Here is a 10,467-nt window from a genome sequence, read left to right on the forward strand (position 1 = left end):
GACAGAGACACAGAAAAATGGAGAGAGAAAGAAATGGCTACTGCTTTCTACAGCAAAAGAAAAGACTGTATTTGTGTTAGCAACCAAGCAGCGTACGTGTGAGAAATCGTTTTTTGGAGATTTACAAAACAAAAGTGTTGCCGAAGTAGGCCTTGTGGGTAGAAGTTGATTCATGCCGAGTAGATCAATTTTTCAAGGACGCTGGAAAGTTGGATGTGGCATGGTAGGGAGCTGGGCACCTTCTGGAAAACAGAGAGGCACTTGAACTTCATCTTTAAGGTTATATAGCTACTGCAAGCATAACATAAAGCAGAAAAAAAGCCCATAAAGGTTATTTTGGTGGCATTAGATAGTAAATGTGAGGGACCAATTTATAGAACACTCCTGGTCTGTCTGTAAAACTTGCCCTAAGCTTCCAGTTGCCTGGCACTTCACTCATCACCATGTTGCCATGGCAATATTTCTGTCTCAGGTCTGCTGCAGTGCTCAGCAAGGCTCAATGCAAGCTGGAAGAACCTAGATATCTTATAGCCTTCAGGACTCAATACTGACATTAACAGTTTCAGAGCATGAACACCTTCCTCAATGTTTGTCGCCCGCTCCCAAAGGCTGTTCTCTGCGGTTGCTCCCACTTACTATTTGCACCCATTCAGCATTTCCCGCTCTCCAACCTTATCATCAGCAATCTCTTTGTTTGCTTCCCTTTTTACTTCTTTTTTTCTCTCCGCACTGTGTCCATCTTTTAAACTCACTCCCCTCCTCCAAACATCCACTCCCACCCCTCCCCATTATCGGCATTAATATCAACATTTCACCATATCTCCATTTTACAAAAGGTCACTGGACTCAAAACGCTAACTGTTTCTCTCTACACAGATTCTGTCACACCTGCTGAGTTTCTCCAGCACTTTCTGTTTTGTACCTTTCCTTCAGTTTGTTTGACAAAGGCCATTCCAGCTTTGGATTTCCTCAAAATACTCACACAGCAACTATTATTCAAATGTGTCTCTCTATAGCTCTCTTTCTCTTTTTGTTTTTCAGTAGTTGAATCTATTTTGCACGTGCTGACGCTCTACTGATGGCTGACTTCATCAACAGCTTCAAGAAAAGATTCACTTCCACTGCTTTAAGTGTCCTCAGTTACCATGACTGTGCCTTCTGGAACCAGAACTCATGCAAGAATGAGCTCCTTTTCTTGCGACCATTCAGACTGCAAGATTTTAAAAGATGACCCATCATCACAGATTCTAGTAAAATCACTCTGAGCTGAAGATATATTTTTAGAGTTGGTTCCAACATATCATAGCAAATTCAGATTTGATTTATTTTACTTTACAGTATGGAGATGAATGTAATGTATGCAATCAAAAAGTTTTAAAAACAATTTCATTGAGTCTTGTTAGGAATGGAATTGTAGAATCCCAGAATGGTGAAAGCACAAAAAGAAGGCCATCCTGCCAGTTGTTTCCATGCTAGCCCACTCAAGGAACAACTTACTTAGTGCCACTCCCCTGTGCCTTTTACCTGTAGCCCTGTAAATATTTCCTTTCCAGTATTTATCTTAAAACTTTTCTAGCTAATACACCACAGTAGTCTGAGTTTTCTGCATTACTGTTAAGTCTCATGAGCTATGTAAAAGTTTAATTGCATGACCTCAGAGTAAAACACTAGAACCTGATCCCATGTCCACTTATATGTCAGAAAATCTCCCAATTGTGGAATTTCAACCTAATTGTAATGTGGCCTTTTCACCATGAGTGTTCTAAAACTACTCTGTTTCATTGGTAAAATATTCCAGATGCAAATTATTACCCTACCAATCTAATTTCACACAAGATTTCTTTATATGTATGATAATTCAGAATGTATTTGCTGTGAGGACCTTGTTCTATCATTTGTGACCCTCGTCATAGTTCCTTGTTCCACTCTTGTTGGCAGCATGTTACACATGTTGGTACCCATTTACAATAAGCCATTGCCCAAATTTTACTTCTGTATTTCTCTTAAATTGAGCGATCACTTCATTGTGATGCAAACCATTAACTGAATTTATATTCTGTAGATCCTAATCAGATTTTAAGCCTTCCATTAAATAATACCATGGCTTTATCCTTACGAGAGAGATGACCCAGGGTCAACTTTTCTTCAAAGGCTTGTCCCATTAGTTCTGGAATTTATAGAGCAGCTTTATTAATTTCAGATGCATGCCTGGTGCCAGCTTTGTGATGAGGTCAAGGGGTTTGTATTACAACAGCATCAAAGTTTTGGGTAAATTAAACCTGACTCCAAATTTAGGATAATATCAGAACAAGGCAGTCCAAGTTTTTTTGAGGACAACGTCTGTGACTTATTCAGGAGCTAGTTTGGCCTCATCTACATGTATATGACAATTTAGTGCTGATGCAATGCCACAACAGCTGTACCGTCGTAACACTGATGAATGCTGTTCCTTGCTTTAAACTCTCAAGATACAATATATATTTGAAACACTTCTTTCAATTTATTGTTGTGCATAATATAAGTTGGATATTTTTACAAAGTTGTTAAGATTGAGAATCTATAAAATTGGTGACTGGGTCTTTATGTGGAAAGCTGGCTAGGGCTAACAATGAGTGGACATCGCTGAAGTCAGCAGTTGTCTGTGAGCACTATTTCCATTCATCTCTATACGAATGTGAAGTGGGTCAGCAGCTGAGAGCAGATTTTTATAGTACACTGAGACTCTACAAAGAACTAATTCAAGGACATAATTTGGGATAACATCTAAAAAGAGATTTGCTGGGATCTTTCTCACAGCAGAGACGTTTATAGGGTGATTTCACAGGAATTTGTTAGTGCAAATCCAGTGAAGCCATCTCCACTGACTGGGATTGCAGTGAACAGAAGACAGAGATTTAAATTATTTGAGAGAAGAATCAGAGAGGGGGTGATATGGAAATTTCTTTGAAGTATCAAGTTTGTGAAGATGTTAAATGTATATTAATTTGGCGTCCAATTGTTTTTTGGTTGTAGGTACTAACTCGGAAAGGGCCTTTCTGGTGCAGTTATAGTGTCCCTAACTCTGTACTAGGGGCGTTAACACATGTCCAAACGGGTCAATTAAAAATAATTTTATAGGCGCAGACGCAAACCGATCTTTCTGTATTTGATGGCAATTGGTTGCTGACATCTGTCTCTACAGATAAAAACTTGTAATTGTATTAAGTTCCAGTTCTATATTTCACTGCTTTTATCTGTTTCAGAGGGACAGGGTGGAGTAGATTCAATAATAATCAACAAAAGGATATTGGAAATATACTTGAAAAGAAACAAATGCAGGGTTGTGGGGAAAGAGCAGGGGAGAGGGACTAAATAGATCATTCTTTCAGAATGCCAGCGCAGATTGAATGACCTGAATGGCATCTTCCTGTGTTAGGAGATTCACCTGTGACAAATTATTTAAATCAGAAATTTTATTGCTTCAACAAGAACGTGTTATACTCCAGCAACTCTATACAGGATCTTTTATTGCACTAAAACAATTTACAAATAGTATTACAACACTGTATTATCAATAAAAGCAATAATATATTTATTTTCTTGACTTGTAATAAATGTAAAGTTTTTTTAAGTGAGCAAGCTGTTGAATACTGTGGGATACAGGGGCAGACCTATGTTCCATTATATAATTATCAAATATCAAAATTCACCATAAATGTCCGATCAGTTCTTTCATTTATATTTCATTGAAAAAAAATTAGGTGGAAAGAAGATGGAACCTTCAGAGAGATATAAAGACCCTTGGGGTTTAGGTCATTATATTTCATTTTCGAATCTTACAAAGGCACATCGAAAAGCAAATCCCTGTGTAAGATGGCTGCAACAGCTTTACCTGACGTTCTGGAGACCATATGTTCATAACCAAGCTGTTTATTTGTCAAAGAGTCTTGCTGCACAAAGAACTGAGCACAGCTTTGTTGAAATCAGAGCTGTCACACTGATGGAGATTGAAGTTAGTTCACTGGTGGGATTTGGGATGGTAATATCATAATAACATGACTCAGATGTTTTACTTACCTTCGGGTCAGGGAACAAATACAACATGATATCTTTTCTGACCAAGAAATACTTAATGTTAACAATGGATTGTAAACATAGAAATATTTATCTTCATCAAGCTGAATTCACCTCATGGCCATAAATACAAAACAAAATGTAAAGCTCCTGCACTATTTTAAACTAGAGCGAAGGTGAGATAGTCACAGTTTGCATGAGACTTCTGGAAAAGGCACAACATTGGTTTATAACCAATCTAGAAAGATAAAATGCATTATTGTAAAGCTGCATCTTTAGAAGTCAATTTTGATTCAATCATTTAGCAGAAAACAGAATGATGTGCAATTAAAAAGGAATAGATCACTCCCCCATTGAGATCCCATCATTTTCTGACAGCAACTGAAAGGTACAGTAGGCAGATGACAGACAACTGAAAGCAGGAAAGAGCTTTGTAAGTTTATACAAATTTCTGCAGTTAATTTATTGATGCAGTTTTGGGAAGGCTTTGAAGATTGAGCTGATCTGCAGTATGCTTTTATCGAGTGAGATCTATTATTTATTCTTTTTAAATAGCTAAATCTCTAAATTACATATCCTATAATTCAAATCATTGGAAATAAACTGTTTGTTTGGATCCAGCTTGCACAATCAACATTAAAGCTACAATAATTTATTTTTTTTAATGGTTCATTGACCTGATCTTTCCTTACTTTCTGAAAAAATCCAGTTCTCATTACAGTTCTGGAAAACATTTATTTTTAAATCTCTCGAATTATAATTTACAAACTCCTTTCAAGTGCAAAGTACTAAATGGCTATTTTATGAGTTGGCGCTGCAGACATCAGGCTTTACCCAGTGACAATCATCGAGAGAATGTTAGATGCACCTCTTCCTGAAACCTGAAATCCCTGAGTTTTTTAAGATTTGGCTATATACAGCCCGCCAATTTCCGATGTACATTTCTGGTTAAAAAAAGCCTCTGTGCCGAAACTTGTAAAAGCCAGTCTTTAAAAGCATTCATTCTAATTATTTCCTCAGTGCAAGTACATTTATTGTGTATAAGTCTCCTGAGATCCCAATTATTTCATTATTAAAGTGAAGATATTGAAAATTTGCATAGTTAGACATTTCCTCACACAGATGGGTGTAACCGTTAATCTTGTTCACAGACTTTTACAAATAGTTGATGTGTGCCTAACTGAATATTGAAAGACTTTTGAGAATTAAATCTATAAGTCATTTTGCATTTACAACTGACTTTAAGTCTACTGATTGAGAATTAATAATGCAAACCAATGATCTTACTGTATGTGGCGCAAATACATCTATTAACATACACAAACCTGAGATCAGAACCAATTCAATATTGTTCCCCAAGGAACCTTTTAATACTTTTTTTTTTCTGATTTAAACAGGTGGTTGCAAATACTTGACATCCTTCCATGTTGTGTTGCTCAATATGGCACTCCGTAATGCCGGCATTCTGTAATGCACAATATATAGAAAAACATATAGCTATAAAAATTGACATCTTTGTTTCTAGTAGATCTCTTTGTCAGTGTGGAGCTAGTGGATTGTGATAAACAATTAAGTGCATATTATCGAAGTATGCTCTGTTGACAATAATAAACAAAAATAAAATGTTGTTTAAGCCTGCATTATTCTGGAACTAACTTGATTACATATAACAGAATTTGTAAGTGAGTTTAATTTTTTCCAACACTACGGTGTTTAAAACAGTAACATTGACTTCCTTTGCACAGTATTTTAACAGCACCTTATACCTTTATGTTATTCAGATTAGTGAATGTGCTAAAATCCACAGTGAACTATCAGAAGAAATTGAACTACCACAAATATCTTTATTTATTTCTCTAGACCTGGTTCATATGATCCATCTTGTTCATTAGAAAATGCATAATAGCCTGTAGGAAATGAATCTTTCGCAAACTAATATACAACACTAATTTTTACAATTTTTTGGCTAAGTCTAATTTTCATTAGGCTTCATTGTGTGGGGGTCCCTCTCCATGAGGTCGAGCAAGTTTTCTCACACCATCACTTTACACTTGCCTTATCATGCATCCACGGCACCTCTCTCATCCACTGTGAGCCCAGTTCTCCCACTTGTCATTATTAAATGTACTCACCACTGATCCCTGGCACTTGTACCATCTGTAAAAGGCCATTGTGGATCCAGGCAAGTACTGTCTGCCCACAGCTGGCCTGCACAGTTTGTGCCATGTTCCCTGGAAGTGGCAGATAAGAGGAAACTGGTGTTGGAAAACATCTGGAGATCCTGCTGGACGGGGTGGTGTGGGGGGAGAACATCTTCTTCCCTCAAGACTGGCAGAGGAAGCCATAACACCAGATCCTGCTATCGCCCTGTCTGGGGTCGCCAACCAGGTAAGTGCATTCTCAGCCATTTGGAGGCATGCCCAGCAGTGTAGCAATGACTTTCTCCACTCTGCCAGTGTAAATGCCACTCACTCTACCCCTGCTACTGTACCCACCTCTCACAAAGGCTCATGCTCTACCACTCTCACTATTGCCTGCACCATTTTCCCTCATTTGCTCTCATCCACCCTAATTCCCTCATAGCTATGTTCTCTGCTCCTCCTACTTACTCACATGAGCTGCCTCACCACTAGCTGCAGCATGCCAACAGCTGTGTCACCCACTTTCCTCTCCCTCAGTCCCTGCTTTTCTCTCACTCCAGGAGGAAACAGCCTACAAATGGATAGGGAGACCCTAAAACTCAGCTCCTTGCATTCGCCCCAAGTCCTGGGACTGATGTCAGAGGCTGCCCTTGACCTACTATGCTGGGACTCCTTCACTGAAGGCTCATTGTAACTGAGCACCACTTCCCCTCACTTTTAACATAATGCTGTTTGCTTGAGGTGAGTGCAGTGTGTTTGCTGCACATGCTGTTGGCAGATAGGGTGAGTGTGAGATTGATGTGGGACAGTGCCATATGACAACATGTCCACTCCCTTGACTGAGAATGGCTGAGATCTAGGACAACGTCGCTGGCTTTGTGTTTGCAGTAAAAGGTAAGGCAAGGCAGAAGTGCTGTGCACTGTTAACTCTGGCTGAGGAGGCAAAGCGCTAAAAGGTAAGACGAGTCAAGATGCAGAAGGGATGCTCTGAGCTTACATGCGGAGGTGCTAAGTGAGTGAGCACTGTGAAGACAAGCAAGCAGCTCTGAGAGGCCGCCTGGTCCAGTCCATGAGATGGGTGCCTGCCCCATGCATGCAAAATGCCCTTGCAGCAGCATTGCAATTAGAGATGCCAGCATGGCCCAAACATTTAGCATTGAAGCACAGAAGTACGTTGTCAATGGATCGGAGATGTGCCATGGTGGTAGAGCAAGGCTGGCATGTATCAGATGACAGTGTCTGTGGAGGAGTGTTGTGTGCCTGGCCACTGCCTGGAGTGTACCCTGTGGCTTTGGTACCAGACGTCCAAGATGGATGTTGGGAGGAGCAAGCAGCAAGTTGAAGTCACCAGGTACCCGCTCTGATTTTATTGCCTAGCTTATATATGGTGGGTGGTAGAATAGGATTGCACAGCAATGAGGTGAGATTCAGTGGTTATGAGCCTGACAATGAGCAATAATTGCTGTTAAGTGACTTCTCATCGCACAACAGTGAGAATCTTGGCTCAGCTCAAAAATGTGCCTTGTTGCTCCCAATGTCGAGAAAGGTTTCATTTGAGTTCTGACATGATTCTCCTAAATTTCTCTTGTTCAATTTATGATTAATCATGTCCTTGTATTGGAAACAAAAGGATTAGATTCAGAACATTCAACCTTTTAGAGAACCTGGGTTAGGAAAGGGCAAATTATTAAATTTTAGCATGTATTGTTCAGCATCAGGACTGATTCCACCCATCATTTTTACTAAGGTTATCTCCATTCACCAGGGCCATGCTCCCGCCCAATAGGCCTTCAGAAAGTAGGGAACACCCTTTCTATAGTTCCTGTGACTTGATTATTCCTGGCAGAATAAATTTTCATGCTTGACTGTAATCTTTTACAATTGGCCGAAATATTCCAGCTTCCTGTTTCCCCCTTCTGCACCCCCCCCCCCCACCGACCATCACAGTGAACCTCTTGAAGACTTGAAAGAGCTCCATAAAACAGGAATAAAACAAAGGGCTGCAGATGGTGGAGATCTGAAACAAACAAAAACAGAAACTGCTGGAGCAACTCTGTGTGGCAGAATCCGTGGAGAGAAAACAAAGTTAAGTTTTGAGTCCAGTGACTCTTAAAAATGCAATACAGATCAGCCCAGCCTGTGGCATCCACATCCCAACCATTAAATATTAAAAGTTATAAGTACATTAGAGGATGTGAACTTCCAACATCAATCATCAAAAGTAATGCCACTATTGACTACCGAGAAATGGTAAGATATCCCCAAGGTTGTTATAATTCTTTCCTCAACACTGGTGCAGGGGTCCAATTTAGACTTGGTGGTGAGTGGATTAAACAATGAAAAGGGCAGAATATTTGCAAGTATAACAGAAGGTGTACAATACTCTTTGTGAATTCACATTGATATGTATTATGATGAGCAAGGTTAAAGGGGAGAACTGATTCTTTTCTGCCTTGTTTCACGCTCTGGTGCAGAGATTAACTGACTGACTGGATTATTCTGACTCTCTAGACAGTTTATCTAATCCCCTAAGCATCCGAAACTCTCACATTCATAACCATCTTCTTCCCTTCTAGATAAACAACATAATGTACATTAAAGTTATACTTTGTTCTTAACACCAGAGTATTCTGTTTTATGAAGTGTTTATTTCAAATATTCAAGATCACACATCTTCATAACAATATACAATCATCATCCAAAAGTGTTCTTATTTTATCAGAGGAATGCAGAAAGCCACAACTTGCCCTTTCCTAACCAAGTTCCCTAAAAGGTTGAGTGTTCTGAATCTAATCCTTTTGCTTCTAATACAAGGACATGATAAATCATAAATTGAACAAAGATCATTCAGTCTATTAGCATTGCTCCTCTGTAAGTACATTAACATAGACTGCACCAGTCTTATTTAATTTCCTAAAGAAAGCACTCAACTGCAAATGTCTTCATAAAGTCAAGAAAGTTCTGCATTTTTCCTCGTTCTATGCACTTTTTATGTTGGCTAACTACTTTCTGTAGGCAACACTTAAATGCACACAGGTCAACTTCCAAACTGCCCAGCTATTTCAGTAACAACCAATCAGCAAGTTGAAAATCAGAGAGAGCACTGTCAATAATTTCAAACAGGTGAGCTCTGTGAGATTTTCTCCAGAAACAGATCACATTGGATCCAAACAAAAACCTATCAATTCTTTTGCACATACTAAAACATTCAATATGTTGCGCTAAAAATAATCCAGTGTTACAACTCCATCTAATCCACAAAGAAATCTGTATCCTCCTGTTCTTATCCACTTGATAACTCACACCAGATTAACTTTATTTTTCATAGAAGGAAGAACCAGTGCTTGATCCATTCCTGTAGACCTGTGTTAATTTCATTTCTGTTCCTAAATAGGTTATATCCCAGTACTCCAGCACTGAACCCCATACATCTCTAATTTAAGTCTCATTCTTGTGTTTAAATACATTCATGTCCTTTCTCCTCCTTGGCTGCATAAACCCCTTTAGCTTACGACACCCCCAGACACCGTTCTTCCATTTTTTAACCTAAGATGACTCACCTTCCTTTGCAACATATTACTGGCCATGAATTCATGTGTGGAGTTTTAGGAATTTCAGAGGGGCCTGTTCATGCAAAACCATTATAGGATTTGTGTTACATGGGTGTTTTATTAAACCGTCACTTTCACAATCACCTATCAAGTTACCATTTTGATGGAAATCTCCAGCTGCTTACAGAATGGAGACATTTGCTGACATAACAGATTAAGCACTTAAACACTTAAGTGAAATTATTGCTTTCATAAGGGATTAGTTGAATGTACTGACTCTTATTTAGGTCAATAACAGTTTTTATCTTACAGTCATATCATCAAAAAGACAATGATAGTATGCATTCTAAGGACTTCCCATTGTGGATATCAGGTGAGTTGGCATTAAGAAGGAAGGGCAAAGGATGGGGGCTAGGACCTTTGAATTACCTCCAGGGCAAAAGGAAGCAATGTTAGAAACATTTGAAAGTTATTTTGAGGCCTGGTTGTTGGATATTATACAAGTTTTAAAGTTATGGCCTAAATAAGCCACACAGAGAACAAAAACAATTATCATTAAATTCATGGTAACCTCACAGTGTCACTAGTGTCCTAACTACTTAAGACCATTTTAAAACAAAATTAAACAACACAGCTGTCCGACAAAAAGAAAGAGTATACTATGGTACCAGTTATTGATATATCTACAATTTGATTAACCACAAGGTTGCATGGATTTGGAG

The 10,467-nt window shown here is 38.8% G+C and overlaps 1 protein-coding gene across 5 annotated transcripts in view; it reads left to right on the forward strand.

Annotated features, from left to right (window-relative positions):
• LOC125463239 (potassium voltage-gated channel subfamily A member 5-like) overlaps positions 1-5,660 on the forward strand; it is a 250,377-nt gene extending 244,717 nt beyond the window's left edge. For all 5 annotated transcript variants that reach the window (XR_009447229.1, XM_048554243.2, XM_048554244.2 and 2 more), the window contains one exon: positions 1,042-5,660. The gene's annotated coding sequence lies outside the window, so the exon portion shown is untranslated. The remainder of the gene's footprint in view (positions 1-1,041) is intronic.
• The last annotated feature ends 4,807 nt before the right edge of the window (positions 5,661-10,467 follow it).

Source organism: Stegostoma tigrinum, chromosome 25 (genome assembly GCF_030684315.1).
Source record: "Stegostoma tigrinum isolate sSteTig4 chromosome 25, sSteTig4.hap1, whole genome shotgun sequence".
Taxonomy (NCBI): domain Eukaryota; kingdom Metazoa; phylum Chordata; class Chondrichthyes; order Orectolobiformes; family Stegostomatidae; genus Stegostoma; species Stegostoma tigrinum.